At 38.0% G+C, this 16,200-nt stretch overlaps 1 long non-coding RNA gene across 1 annotated transcript; it reads right to left on the bottom strand.

The window, feature by feature from the left end:
- Positions 1-412: 412 nt before the first annotated feature.
- Positions 413-15,680, bottom strand: LOC120403635. Its single transcript, XR_005597629.1, has 3 exons — positions 15,206-15,680; positions 10,850-10,906; positions 413-979 (listed from the first exon to the last, which is right to left on the bottom strand). It is a non-coding gene; the product is annotated as an uncharacterized LOC120403635 (long non-coding RNA).
- Between the last annotated feature and the right edge of the window lie 520 nt (positions 15,681-16,200).

The raw sequence follows: 16,200 nt of genomic DNA, 5'->3' as shown, positions 1-16,200 counted from the left end.
CGAAACAGAAATAAGAAACTGATACAGTGAGGTGCCAAGGTCTTTAGGGGGCGGCTCTGATAGCCTTCCACTCCCACTGCTAACAACTGGAATTGAGGGATTCAGGAGCTTTCAGATACAGACACAACAAAAAGTAACTTCGGGATTCTAAGATTACTTTCTATTTCAATTGATCATTGAAAGGAAAGTGATAATTTTCTCAGAAGACTATTACTGGCAGCTCAGGTCATTCCAGTTCCTTGTCCCAAGATTTTGGCAAGTAAATCTTAGTAAAGTGCTCTTCTCTCCAGAGGAGATTCATTCTTTTCAGCATGCACCAACTTAAAGTCATCAGCAGTATGTTTGATCTAATTTCTCATACAATATCACTAATATTTTCCACTCTTTTATCCATCATCTCTTAGCATAGTCTCTAGTCCCATCCTCAGAAACAGAGGCTTGAAGTGCTGTGGAAGCAAATGCCTCACCTTACTCAATAGCTACCTCTCTGGCCAGTTAAGGACTGGTGCTGATGAGCTTACCGGGACCACAAGGTAAGGCCTAGAGAGTGGGAGTGTGAAAGCAAGTGAAATAGAGGCTATTGACTGTAACTGGGTGAAAATAGGTTTCGTTTTGTTCAGTTTGCATCCAGAAAGTTTGACCAAAAATTAAAATCAAATTTCTGCAGAAGAAACTTCTCACAAAAAATTTCATTTAGCTAATAACCAACGTTTCCACTAAAACCAGCTTTTCTGGAAAATTGTCAACTAGCCTTGGTATGGAGACTGCCTCCCCCGACGATACATTCACACAGGATGCAAACTGAAAGATTAGGGTATTCAGCTGGAGTTTTATGTTCTCATTATCCACAACACAAAGAATTAGTTAAATGCACTATAAATTCTGTATGACCCTGAGCACATCCCGGCTGAAAGGAAGGATGTGTGAAGCAGAATCTCAGCTGAGTAACTGGTGAATAAAGGATCTCCGGCCTCTACTCCTGAAAGAAAAACAAAAAAATTGAAGATGCTGTTTTCAGTTTGCAAGGTCAGTCTGGTTTGCTGTGCTCAGAATCGGTCTATTACATCTCTCAATGCCAGCAAATCCACTGCACCTATAAAGTAGATAAGTAGGTGACTGAGGATAACTTGTTAACATTCAAGAGAGTTATATGCACACCCGTCAGAGGGACTGGTCACTTCAGACTTTTGTTATGAAAGATCTACAATTCAGCAGTTAGAACATGTAACCAAAACAAGTTAGAGATGCTCTAGCTTTTTAACTCATCCAGATATTGGACTCAGTTTTTACCATTATCCTCATTCTCTGATCATTCTAGTTCCTGCGCCCCACCATACACCCTGTATGATGCTATAAATCTAACAAGCCATGCAAAGGAAACAGAAATGGTCCAGTGAAAGGAACTAAGTGGGGAGAGGGAGGGAATCACTGAATGGAGATGTTAACTGCTGTTTCCAATGCACAGATTCTCTCTCACTTTCTTCCTAGGAATCTTGAATTTTGATGCTATTTTGCTGGTGAAATTCAGGCTCTAACCAGTTTCTCTGAAAATGGGGATAAGTTATAGGCTAGTGGGCAAGCCTGCAAAGATTTTCATGCCCTCTCAGGGGATTACCCAGCTGTGTTACGGAAACTGCATTTGAGAAAGGAAATGGGATTCTCAGCACAAAAAAAACACGACAACACTGCGATCTCTGTCCTAGGGAGGACAATCAGTGACAACATGGAGCTCAAACTGAGTGGCATGAGTAATTTAATTTAAAATTAGATTAATATTGTACATTTTTGTTAGCTTGCTGGCATATGTGGTTTAGCACAATAGGGCTCTATCCACCTCCACTGGTGCAGACAGGTGCAAATTTCTCTCTCTCACACACATATATACACGTGGAGATTCGCCCATAAGGAAGACTGCTGGAGGCCTACCAGGAGAATGTCACTTAGATATATGTCCAGGGCTCCACAGAACCTGGCAGAAGCTGCCCAAGGGACATGAAGAATCAAAGCATCTCCTGGAGTCATATCCCAATCCTGCCACTTTTGCCCATTTTGAGGACTGTGATGGCCAATTGCAGCCTGCCCATCACAGCAGCTGTGGAGGATGTATCATGCTCCATGTGGATTTGCAACTGCCCCAGACTCCAGTTAAACCAAGAACTGACTGAAGACTCCATTTTCCATGTGGTCTTTGAGGGAAAAACGAGGATCTGATGGTTAAATTACAATAATAGGATTCTAGAGTATTGGCTCTATTTTCTTTTCTAGAAGAGACTTCCTCTGCAACATGGGCAAACCATTCTACTACTCATCTCCCCATCTATCCAATTTCAGGCACCACACTTAAAGATGGACGAGTTGGAAAGAGTCCAGAAGTGCCCAACAAAAATTCTGAGAGTTTTATACAAAGACAGGTGGGAAAAATTGGGCATGTTTAATCTAGAGAACAGAAGGCTGAGGAGGGGCATGAGAGCAGTCTTCAAATATGTAAAAGGTTGTTATAAAGAGGAGGGTGATCAATTGTGCTCTCCTCAGTGGACATGGAGACTCAAGTCATAATTGGCCTAGGTTGCAGCAAGGGAGATTCAGTTTGGATATTAGCAAAAAAAAAAATCTTTCCAACTGTAAGGGTAGTTAGGCATGGGAACAGGTTACCTAGGGAAGTTGAGGAATCCTCACCCTTGGATGGTTTTAAGAACAGGTTAAATAGATACTTGCCTTAACACAGGGGCAGATGGACTACATGACCTCTTGAGGTCCCTTCCCGCCCTACGTTTCATGGGTGCATCTATGCTGCACCTAGAGGTGCAATTTCCAGATCAGGCAGACCTAGACATGCTAGCTTTGACTGACCCAGAACAATAAAAATAGCAATGTAGCTGCAACAGTGCAGGCTAGCTGCCCAAGCACTTATCCAGGGTCTTGGATGGGATTGTACTCCGGTGGCTAGCCTGAGCCACTGCCCGTGCCACCCTGGCTACACTGTAGCTCAGGTCAAGGCTAGTGCACATATGTCTATTCAAACTGGAAATTACGCCTCCAGCTGCAGTAGACATACCCTATGATTCTATCTACAGAACAAGCATAGTAAAAATTATCTACCTCACAGAAGTGTGGTGAGGCTTAGCTCATTAATGTTTTGGATGGAAAGCACTGCAGAAAAATAGTATATGTGTTTTCCTACTTGAATTGTGGCCATTCCTAACTTTAACCTCTCTAATTGACTTCTGATATTTAAGAACATTATTTCTCTTGACCATCATATAATTCCAAAGAATAAATTCAGATAATGAAGAGTCATGAAAACATGCAAGTATAAACTAAAATGCACAAACCTAGCTTTTTTTAAATTTGATTTCCACTGATGTAGATGATTTATACCCTTAATATATTGTATGGTAATTTGACAAATATGATTTTAACTTTAGCATACTTCTTTCTGGTGGCTTGATGCTCAAATTGTATCTATGGCACTAATGTTTTCCTATTTTAATTCAAACTAAACTGAGGAAAGAACTGACTCTGACAGTGTGAAAACACTAAGGATTACTGACAGCCAGGTTGAAAGAAATTGAAGTTTTGTATCACTTTATGCAAAATAAAATGCCCCAACCCTACAACCCCCAACCCTGTTTTTCATTAGTTTACTATAACATGATTTACATCAGGCCTTATTTAGAAAAACTGATCTTGATCCTAAAAGGAAGACTCCATAGTCTCTCTGGCTGATGAGAAATACCTGACAGCAGAGACTAAACCAACTGTGTCTGTATCTAACAAGGGGAAAAAATGCTGAAAAATGTGGAATATACATACACAGTTGTAGAGAAGAGCATGTGAATAGAAGGTTTAAACACAGGACACTATTAGAACAAGGCAGAATTCCTCAAGCTAAATATGGGAAATTGTGAAATACCTTGGTTAATACACTTTCACTTGAAAGGGAAGGAACCTAGCCCTTTTATACTGAAGCTTTTCCTCTGTAGAAAGAGCTGGGAGGTCATAAGCTCCCATGAAACAGCTAGTAAAACCTCTCTCTACACAATTAAAGATGAGTCAACTCAGCTATGCTAAGCAGCAGCAAGAGTAAATAAGAAAAAAATGGGACAAAAGAGAGCTTTGATAAAAGAGAAATTATTCAACAAAACAAGACTAGACACTAAAGGGAAATTTTTAAACGGATTTATGCTGAAGTATTGCTCTTTACACCAAATATATTTAGAATGCTTACTATCTGATGAAGTGGGTTTTAGCCCACGAAAGCTTATGCCCAAATAAATTTGTTAGTCTCTAAGATGCCACAAGAACTCCTCGTCATTTATGCTCCTAAAGTGATATTTTCTTAGCGTGACAATTACAGAGAAAGAGCTGATACCCAAGAAGAGTAACTTGTGATTATCTGATTTAATACCCTTATTATAGGTTTAATTGGAGTCTCTGCCTCTGAACCATGTATAGGCAAGGATTATTCCCTTTTATTTAATTAACAGGGCAGACTTAAATTTAAAAGTAAACAGAATAAAGAAAGCTAAATGTTAAGCAGATAAGTGAGAGAGATTCCCTTAACCTCTGTCCTCCTCGACATTCCATGGTTCATAGTTTATAGCCATAATAGGATTCCAAATTTCCACGAGCACCAGTATCTTGCCTGAAGTAGTATTAATGCCTTGATAACGGTATTGCAAGCTGGAGGAAGATAAATAGAATCCTGGTGTTTATAACACCAAGAATGATGGAAGAAACATTAAATTTTCTGCAATAAACTTGGAGACTAATTGCTTTTTTACCTTAATGAGGGGTGAAGCAGATTAAACTAAATTGAACAGTCCCATTAAATATTTTTATGAATTGTTTAAAAACTGACTGCACATCATTACTGCTGCTTAATCAAGCACTGATATTCAATATCTTGATGGAATGGATGGGACATTCTGTCATCACCCTACCCCACATGATTGGATCCCAGATTATAAATAATTAATGCTATCCAATTAGCAAAGACAAAAAATAAAAAAAACCTTAAGGAATCTATTGGATTTTAGTGCAAATCTACCATTAGGAAAAAAAATAATTTATCTTGTATGAAAGTGTCCACATGCATAATGACATTTATGATATGGAAACTCAGTAGGTATCCAAATTAGTTAAAAAGCACTCTTCATTAAAATGCCATTTTGGCAGATGTTGACTGATGGTGCTATTCTGTTTTTAATAGTTAAATCTGAAGATTCTCCTAGGTCAGCAATGTAATAAATGTGTTTTCATACATTTTGCTCCAAGCATGCATCCAGTATATTCCTACGGTCAAGATATATCTGGTGCAAGCCACACAAATTTTCTTTATCAGTTTCACCCAGATGATACATATTTAAACAATGAAAAAAGAATTACAGTAATTTTAATTTACTGTACATAGCATTACTGTACAAAGCCATTAAACAAAAACTGCTCATTTGACCAAAATAGCTGTTATAGTAATTAGACAGAAAATTTTTTTTACTGCCATGATCAATAGCCATTTTCCCTTAAATATTCTTAGAAAACAATTTATAGATGCTTTATTCTCTACATTAGAGATTTAAATTATTTTAAAGATTACTCTGTAACAGTAGGAGGGAGAGTCTTAGTTTTGGGGTGACAGAAGGAGTTTGATAACATTTGTTTTCATAACAGCATGGTCTTCTAACAAGTCCAATTACTTAGGCCCCAGGCCTGTAAAGGCCTTAACACAGGCTTCATGTTGTGCACTGTGGATCAGGATCATAGGCCCCTACCTGATCTAAATTACGAGCATATCTTCATGGAACTGAAGCTAAGAGAATCCTACAAAGTTATAAAATATACTGCCCCAATAAATGTCTGTATCTTTGAGACTCTTTGTTCGAGTGGATTTTTGCCCATTCAGAAACTAATTATGATTACCTACTTAGTGGATTTATGCATTGAAAAGAAGTTTCAGCAATACATCAGGCTCTGATCCTTCAAGATAGCCAATGGGAGAAGGGGGGGAAGGAGGGGGAAGCATTCATTTCCACATCATGGCCCCACTGAAGTCAACTGAGCTCCACACAGAATAAGGGGTCCAACCACAATGAATACATTTCAGATTTGGGTCAAATTTGTCATCTCACACCTTTTTTTAGTATAAAAATGTATAGATCTTAACTAAAACTAGGAAGTCTTCCAAACAGCTGCAGGACATCATGCCAAACCACATACAAAAGACAAGCCATTCCCAAATATGCATTTGGAACCACCCATCAAAACAAATGCCATCCCACAAAATGGCAAGAGCCTCTTCCTTTATCTATCTAGATCAAAACAAAAATGAGTTAGAATCACAGAAAGTCTAGGTTCTTAATAATATGTCCTTTTAAATTTTAAAAATAAATCTTTAAAGGAGATTTGTAGCAAAGAAATATTTAAAAATTTCTGATTAAAAACCATACCTAAATCCTGCTAGTGATTTTTCCTTTAAGCTCAATTAACTTCTTTGGAAAGGAGGGTCAATGACAGGATTTGACCTTAGATAGTTAAGTCAAAAGTACAATGTTAATTATTTTAGACTAAAGCTTATCATCCCTTAGTTTCTCACTATATTCTCTAATTATATGTAATTGATCTTTGCTTTTGAAAGATGAACTCTTCCTCAAATGTGCATTTTCTTTAACAAGTCTAATAGCCTCCCTATACATACCCCAGTTTAGTTCTTGTTTACGATTTCCTAGGTTTAATAAGTCTCTCAGACAGGCAATTTACAGGAATGAAAGCACTGAGTCTGTCTGTACTGTGAACTTGTCTATCTCCTTATTCTGTTTTTAGTTGCAAATTTACTTATGTGGCAAAGATTTATATGTAGCAAATAAAAACCAATGCCTAAGCCCCTTTAGTGTTAGGTCAAAAGCAGTCCAAATTAAACTCAGGTTGAAAGCATGGGACTCTTCCAGCCAGAATTAGAGAAAAACAAAAAGAGATACTGCACAATATACTGAAACAGCAAATTCAGCAAAATGTGGGAAATTATGTGAAAAATTGCAACAGCAGAACATTGGGACCTTGACTCTTATCTTTCAATCTAGGTTTAAAATTGGAAGTGAACACTTTCCACTAATGAGCAAGGGCAATAATTCAAGAACTGCTAACAGATTTAAAAATGATTCAACCTATCCCTTTTTAAAGAAAATTTAAAATAGAAACTGCACCACTCCCTTACTGTACCATCTGTATCACAAATATAATGGAGGTAGGGGACCTCGTTACAACAGTTATCCGATGACCAGATTACAACATGAACACATTCAAGGGAGTAGTCAGAAAATGGTTAAAACAGAGCTAAATCCTGTCCATGATGAAGTTTCCACTCCAACTCAGGATTAAGCAGCTACTAAAGTTAGACATTTTAAAATCAGCAGGTTCAAACAACTTGCAACCCAGAGTTTTAAAAGACTTGGCTAAGGTGCTCTCTGGACCATTAATGGTGATTTTTAATAAGTTTCAAAGAACTGTGAGGAAAACTAATGTTGTGCCAATATTTAAAAAGGGTAAAACAGGATTACCCAAGTAATTATAGGCCTGTCACAGCCAGATATCACTCACAGGGCAAAATAATGGAAACGCTGATACAGGACTAGATTAATGAAGAACTAAATAGAGGGCAATATAATTAATGCTCATACACATGGGTTTATGGAAAACAGATCTTGTCATCCAACTTGATATCATTTATTGATAAGATTACAAGTTTCCTTGGTAAAGGTAAGTGTAGATTTAATATACTTACACTTCTGTAAGGCATTTGACTTGGTACTGCATGACATTTTGATTAATAAACTGAGTACAAAAATAAACATAGCATACATTAAATGGATTCAAACAGAATGTGTTTCAAAATGCAAATGGGCAATCAGTGAGTTTGTGCATTTCTAATGGGTCCTAATGGGGACTAGTTATTGTCCCTTTGCTATTTAATGTTTTTAATCAGTGACCTGGGAGAAAATATAAAATTAACACTGATCAAGATTGGGAGAAATGATGAATGATGATTAGGACCAATCATTGATACAGAGCAATCTGGCTTGCTTGCACCAAACTTACCAAGCAAACAATGTGCATTTCAATATAGCCGAGTATAAGGTTATACAATTAGGAACAAAACATGTAGGCCATACATACAGGATGGGGGACTCTATGCTGAGAAGCAGTGACTCTGAAAAGACTTGGGGATCATGGTGGATAATCAGTTGGACATGAGCTGGCCAGTTGGTATGACTGCTACTAGAATATCATGTCCAGTTGGTATGACTGCTACTAGAATATCATGTCCAGCTGCCCAGAACTCAAGAAGGATGTTGAAAAAATGAAGCCACAAGACTGATGGAAGGATTAGAAGACAGACCTTTATAGTAATAGACTCCAGGAGCTCAATATATTTAATTTAACAAAGAAAAAAGGTTAAGGTGTGACTTGATCACAATACAGCAGTACCTATACAGGGAACAGAAATTTGATAATAGCTCTTCAATCTAGCAGACAAAGATATAACAAGATCCAATCACTGGAAGTTGAAATTAGACAAATTCAGACTAGACATAAGGTGCACAGAGTGAGGATAATTAGTTATTGGAATAACTTCCAAAGAATTGTGGTGGGATTCTCCACCAGGGGAAAATGTTAAATCAAGATCCCATATCTCTTGTTCAGTCATAGCTATTGGACTTGAAACAAGAATTAATTCAAGGACATCCTATGCCCTGTATTATGTATACATAATTACAATGGTCCCTTCTGGTTTAAAAAACAAAAACAAACAAAAAAAATCTATGAATCCACAGTGCCAATTATAGCAATGTCGAAACCAGGTCTGTTGACTTGGGTAGTTGGACCAGGAGACCCCTGCACCATGCATAGTCCCACTTTCTCTCACTGATACGGAGGCCAGAATTCTCCAAGGTGTCCTACTTGCAGATCTGGGACCTAAATGTGTATTCCACTGAGAAGGATGAAGATGAAGAATGGACTCAGGCAGGTGACAGTATAAGAACCCCTAACTGCCCCACCACCTTCATGTGGGCACACAAAGTACAATTCTACTGTATGTAAAACAGCACCAGCTGTTCTGACTCTGAGCACTGATTTCAGAAGTCAGTTCTGCCACAGATGCCCTCAAATTCTCTTTTCAATATGGAGAAATGTATTGAGAAAAGTAACATTCTGTTCCAGTGATGTGAAAAAATGGTTACTGGAAATGCATTAGATGAGTATACACTGGGTACTGTATAATAAATATTGAACTTAATGTAGTTTTATTGTATTGTGGAATGATACTAGTAATGGCATCTTTTTAATGTAATTCTTCTTCTAATCATCATCCATGGTGAATGCCAAACAAATACAAATACTGCTCTTGGGAGAGGAACACTTTTATGGTGTTCTTTAACAAAGATTGAAAATGTTGATCTATCAAGGGCCTAAAGCTCAGACCCTAAATCAATGGTTTGATTTTCTGTGGTGCACAGTCCCTGTGCTTACTTGTGTGCCGTTACAGCAGTACAACTGAGAACAGAATTCACCCCAAAGCAGATAGCACTGAAAACTCTTTTGAAACAAAAAAAAAAGGCTTTAAAATTAGAAGATTTTAACTGAAGGGATAAAAAAAATATTGATTAAAAATACTGCTGTTGTTTCTGTTATGGTAGATTTTCTTTCAATTACATTTAAGAATTCTCAATTCAGTTGTCAGATTTTTTGATTCCCTCTGCTCTGTTACAAGCAAGAGTTGTTGAATCTACATCAGGATTTCTATAGTTTAATGTTACACCCTCTAGCACCAAAATCACCATGACTCACTGATTATATACAATATCCTGCCCCCGCTCCAGATCTCTGGTGAGTAAGGTTGCCAAACCTCCAGGATTGTCCTGGAGTCTCCAGAAATTAAAGAATAATCTTTAAAGATGTTATGTGATGAAACCTCCAGGAATATGGCCAACCAAAACTGGCAACCCTATTGGTGAGACCCAACGCACTTTCAAAACTTCCCTTTCAATTTCCATTTCTGTGGTGCAATAAGGTGTGAAATCTAAGCTGCTACATGACATTGGAAGTGCATCCAACTCTTCAAACCCCACTACAGGTAACAATCTTCCTTCTACCCAGTTCGTGATGCCTTGAATAGCTGCCTAGCTACCAACAAAACCCTGTGCATTACTGTGTCTTTTAACTAAAATAAAACTTAGTTGTACAGAGATTATTCCATAAACATGTCCAGTAAATGGAGCGATGAAACATTTTATTAGGTGGGGAATGTTAAACAATGGTCAAAAGTACACAGCTACAAGAAAAAGGGCTTTGTTCTTTACTTGTACGTTCCCGTCTTCTAGAAAAATATCAGCATAAAGGTTAATGGGTAAAGTTATCTCTCAGGCAACTTCACTTACTTCCATGGAGTATAGGAGAATTTGTACCAATGAATTTATTTACATCAATATACAAAAGTAAAATAAAGACCATCCCATATTTGTTGCAAGCATCTTGAGTCATTTAATATGATGAGAACCTTTCAATAATGCACTAACAATATGAAATACATTCTTAAAAGACAGAGTATTAATATTTTATGTGTAATGCTCTACAAGAGTCTTTACGACTATTGATTACTTCCTAAATCCATTAGGTGCTATTTTGAGCAAAAATAGCTGGAGACAGTCTTCAAGGAAATCCAGGCAAAGTGGTATTAGTTATTTTGGTAGCAGAATTTTAGATTACAAAATTTCTGTAATGGAAAATAACATTTCTGAAATAACTGATTAGTACAAAGTGACTTTACTGGTCGCTGAGGATTGAAAAGACTGACCTGGAATTGGGTGCCTGTTCTGATTTAACATGAATTAATTCATCCTCCCTTCAATTCCTGTCAGGAAAATGGGTTAATTGAAGATTCAAACATTTCCAAGGGTTCTCACATTGGAGACTGGCAATAACTGAAATTAACTATGAAAAAGTGTCATGTAAAGATTGGAAATGAGCTCATTTCCAGCAGCAAGTACATCTATCGTAACTGACTCAAACGAGGAGAGAGTGCTGCACCTGCTTATTCCAATTTTCTCTTCCATGTAACCATTCCCAGAAATTCATCATCTTTAACAAAACTTGTGACCCCCCACAAAGAATTAAGTACTATAAGCAGGTTCTCTTTTAAGCTATAGAGCTCTGTAACTTAAGTGAAGGTACATCTGTGATCTAACTCTCCATTCCATGATCAGCCAGAAATCTCAGTGAGTACAGTCAGTGTTCTAGAAACTCAGCATATAGTCCTTAAAACTGCATTACAAGTTTCACTAAATAAAGCAGCCTCTTTCTTTCTGCCCGAACATAAGCCCTAGTTTAAATGGGGGCAAGACACTGCAACAGAGTTACAGGTACACCTCTACCCCGATATAACGCTGTCCTCGGGAGCCAAAAAAATCTTACCATGTTATAGGTGAAACCGCATTATATCGAACTTGCTTTGATCCGCCAGTGCGCGCAGCCCCCCCCCCCCCCGAGTGCTGCTTTACCGCGTTATATCCGAATTAGTGTTATACCGAGTTACGTTATATCAGGGTAGAGATGTATCTATGCTAGGAATGAATTTAGTACAACGGGCTCACTCCCTTAAATAATAATTTTTTGTATTCCCATATTAACCGAGTTAGAAAACAATAAGCTTTTAGATTTTCATAAGTGCATCCACATACACAGGAGTACAGATCCAGTTCCCACTGACTTTAATGGGAACTGGATCAATCTCCAGATGTGCAATTCCCATTGACTTTCAATGAGTTGGGCATGTCACTGCCTTTTGTGCCTATGAAAAGTCTCCTTAAGCCCTTACTCAGCACATCAAAATTAATCAACTTCTCTGAGATGCTAGAGCATATTAGGTGGGAGAAAGTTCTTGATTTAAACTAAATTTTCTTCAAGAGTCAAGGCACTATTCTAAGGACAAATGATTACATAAGAGCAACTCAGGACATCACATTATCTAAACTAGAGATAGCGCTTTGCATTTCTATTACAGAATACCTGAGCTGATCACTGTTCATTAACAAAGAACTTCAATCTCATGGAATCTTTTGGCAAGGAGATAAAGAATAAGCAATCAAGAGTGTGTTAAATCATTAACTGAAGAGGGGAGTAATGTTTTAAGCAAGATCAGGAGAACCGTGGTCTGAGAAGTTCTCATATATGGTTAGTCCATTTGGCTGGTTGAAAGGGAGGGAGCAAAAGAACATGTCTAAAATCACAGAACACAGCCAAAGAATGTAACATCTCTCCAAATCATGTTGGAGGTATGGACAGAACTTAATGACAACTGAAAAATGGAGTGAGAAAGTGATATGAAGATGCATGAATTCCCTCGCTCAAAACTATTTACAAAAAACTCATTTTATGCAACAGTGAATTAAGATAATGAACACAGTGTATCCTGATGAAAACAGGAGGCACAGAGCTCTAACAAAAGGTCAGTAACATGATCCTGAACTCATAATAATTGCTTAAGAGATAGAGATACGTACGATGCTGCAAGTTCTTGTAGCCATATAAACATATGGAGAGAAATGTATGTGAATATTTGGACTTCTTCAAACTGAATGGTTATTCTATCCACTCCCTCACCAATTCCGCAAGACAGAAACCAGGTTACAGAACTGCCTTGATCTTCTGTCCCTCTAGAACAGTATCATTTACCACAGCACAATACATATGCCAAACACGTTTAGATAGTGATTGATTATATGAACTTCAAAACCTTATATCCAGAAAGAGGATGGAATGTTTACTATCCAACAAGACTACAGGATTAACAATGGCCTCTAAATTATCACAGAGCTAACTCCAGAACAAGGAGTACCCAATTTTTTTAAAATGAACTATCCAGCTCAAAACTGGCTTGTGGTCAGATCACATCTGGGATCACCCCCACACTAAATTTGTCAGAGCTGATGTATCCCATATTTGCTCCTAATTCACCCTCCTAAAACAGCCAATTGAACATGCTCACAGCCTCTTAACATCAAAGATCATGTTTCACTGGTGACCTTCAAAGTCTCTCTTTGCAATATTACAACATTTTAACTGGCTGGAGGGACTTCCTCTGGTGCTGATCCATTACAAACTACAGCTATCAAAATGTAAGCCAAGAAATACTGAAATCCTGGAGAGAAAAAAAAATCAGTTTGCAGGATACAAGTTAAAATGAGAAAACAAAACTTTAGTTCTCAACAAAACCTTCTACCAACACATTTAAGATGACAGAAAACTACTAGCTGACAACAAACTGTATTAATATAGATTGTAAACTTGCAATCTAGCACCTTTTGAAAGATATTGACTGTCACATCTTAACTGCCGCTATTTAATGAAGAATAATATTTTATATAATACTTTTCACAGATATATTGCTGACATGCTAAATAATATCAACACAATTTACATAGTAATTTTAATGATGGACAAAGTACAGGAGTTTGGAGTTCTAACAAGCTAAGATTAAATGTAAGTGCTTTATATAAAGCACAAGACTTATAATGCCTTTGCAAGTAAACATAGTTGCTGTAAGACTTTGGGAGGCATGTCTAGAACTTTTACTTGCAATTCAGTAGATCTCAACTCTCAAGTCTTGGCTTCTGCAACTCTTACCTTAAGATGAACAGGACAAAATGCTCTCTGCCACCAGTAACTGGCAACTTTAGCTTCCCATAAAGTGCTGACACAGCCTCTTGATTCTCTAAATAAAGTATCTGTAGATGACTGGACAGCTCACAGAACAGAACTCTGAAGCCTTTTCCATCTAACACACTGGCTTGAATGTACCCCAAGTCTTTTGTCACCAAAAGATGTTAACATCTCACACCACAGGTGCTGGAATTAGGGCTGCAGGGGGTGAGGCAGCACCCCCTGACTTGAAGTGATTTCCATCACATACAGGGTTTAAAGTTTGGTTCAATGGCTCTCAGCACCCCCACTACACAAGTTATTCCAGCACCCGTCTCGTGGCCTATGAGAAATGAGTTTGGTATTAGTTCACTTCATATGACCAAATGCCATCATTATACTGCAACTGACTGGCACCCTTGTTGGATTTTCTCAGTATAGAACAAGGAGCGAAGGGTAGTGAAGAATCAACTAGCCGCTCGCCTCTAGAGTAGGCTCTTAAAAGGCAACGAAGATGAGTTTATACTGTCTCTGGCTGTGCTTTGTCCATTTAAAAAAAAAACAGATTGTGCTGTGTCTGTTAGAGGACTTCAGTCTACAGGGCTGTCAATCTGGAGCTTTAATGAGCATTATACTCATTTCTTAGTTTATTTTTCTAAGTCTATGTAAAAATACACTATAAAGTAGTCTGTATTGAGAAATGACATAGAAACCACCATATAGCAGTAACATTGTTCTTTCACTTTCATTGACTATTCATTTAACATTGCTGAGATGCAGAATCCTGGGGGAACCAGAGTCATGCACAATACAGACAAAGAGAAAGCTGTCTTAACTGCTGATGAGATGCTATACTATGTTTTCGCATTCCCTGCTCTACAAAGCTTCACATGATTTCCAGGTGGCTGCCTCATGGTTGAATTTGCTGGGAAAAGAGGGAGAAAAATACTAATAATGGAAGATACTACACCTTATTTACAAAAAACACAGAAATGAGGGCTCAGTGTGTAACCAAATTCCAAGCCTCTGTCTGAAAATATCCTCTTGAACCTTACTGTTCATAGGTCCTGATTCAGGAAAGCATTCCTATTTTGAAAGGACACTTAAACATCTGCTTAAAGTTCAACATAACTTCAGTGGGACTTAAGCCTAAGTTAAGCACATAATTAAGTGCCCTTCCTGAATTGACACCATAAATTACTCCTGAATCTTTTGGTGGTCTTGGGGAAATCAGGTGTAGGGATGACTAGGATAGACTTAACTACTGTTAGAGTTACAGTTTAGGCATCTGTTAGAGGGGAAGGCTAGATACATTTCAGTTGATCGTGATTCATGGTCCCAGGAACCACTGACCATTTGCCCAGACTTTTCTGCTGTCTTTATTTGCAATCCCCTTGTACCGTCAGTCTCTCTCTATTTTTCAAGATACCACACTGGCTATCTGTTAGGTAGGTCAGTACCATTATTCCCATTTTACAGAGGAGGAAACGAAGGCACAGACTAAGCAACTTACTCAACTTCCCACAAAGGAAACTAAAAACTGAATACAGTTCTCCTGCTTCCCCATCCTGTGCCTTGACTGCAAAACCAGCTGTCCTGTGCCATCAGTCTCAGGCTTTTTTCTTAATTATGACATCACAGGACTTATTTGTCTTGAGCTTTAGAACTTCTTCTAAGATGGTGCCATTTCTACAGATATGGCATATAGTATTTTTTCTCTACAGATAGTGATTATTTCCCATGAAGCAAGGCAGAGATCCAGCCATAACAACCAGACTAGTACTGGACTATGGTTTTAACAGTGCGAGGGGTTGCCATGTCTAGCAACCTTTGCAATTCAAAATGAGAGGTTTCTATTTGGCCTCCTGAGAAGCATATTCAGTTATTCAATCTGGCAGTACAATGCAGACGAGAGAATAAATGGGAGTCTGCTGCTCCAAAACCACTGCGGGGCTGCTCTAATGGGACTTGTTCCCTAGGAGAGGAAGAATGGTATGACAGAGCAGAGATTGCATGCAATGCAGGGAAAGGTCAGATATGGAATGTTCTGCCTCTGATAGAAGGCTACAGGCAGTCTCTCTTTTCAGCGGAACAGAAATCCTCAAAAAGTAGCACCTGAAAAAGGAAAAACAAGAAGAGCTTTTGAAAGCTTAAGAAAAAAGGTTGTTCCCAAATTATTTTTTTGTATTATTACTCTCATACTTAATATACCGGTAAACAGAGAATTAGCAAACCAAAAACAAACAACTGGAGCAATTTTAACCCCTGTATAACTCCACGAGAGTTAGTACCATTACATTCACGATGGATTTGACCTGCTCTCTAATTTTTATCTTCATTCAAGGGGACAAAACTTGGTTTTGTTTTTGCTATGTACACAGCTAGGGAATACTCAGAAGCCCTGAGCATCCGAAGTACTTAACACTCCCATCAGCTCTGGGTAAAACTCTAAGGATTGCAGTTTCGTAAGATCTGCTAATTCAGAAAGCTTCCTACTCTGAAAAACAA

The sequence above is a fragment of the Mauremys reevesii genome, linkage group 4, assembly GCF_016161935.1.
Source record: "Mauremys reevesii isolate NIE-2019 linkage group 4, ASM1616193v1, whole genome shotgun sequence".
In the NCBI taxonomy this organism is placed as follows: domain Eukaryota; kingdom Metazoa; phylum Chordata; order Testudines; family Geoemydidae; genus Mauremys; species Mauremys reevesii.
This window is presented reverse-complemented; position numbering and strand designations above follow the sequence as displayed.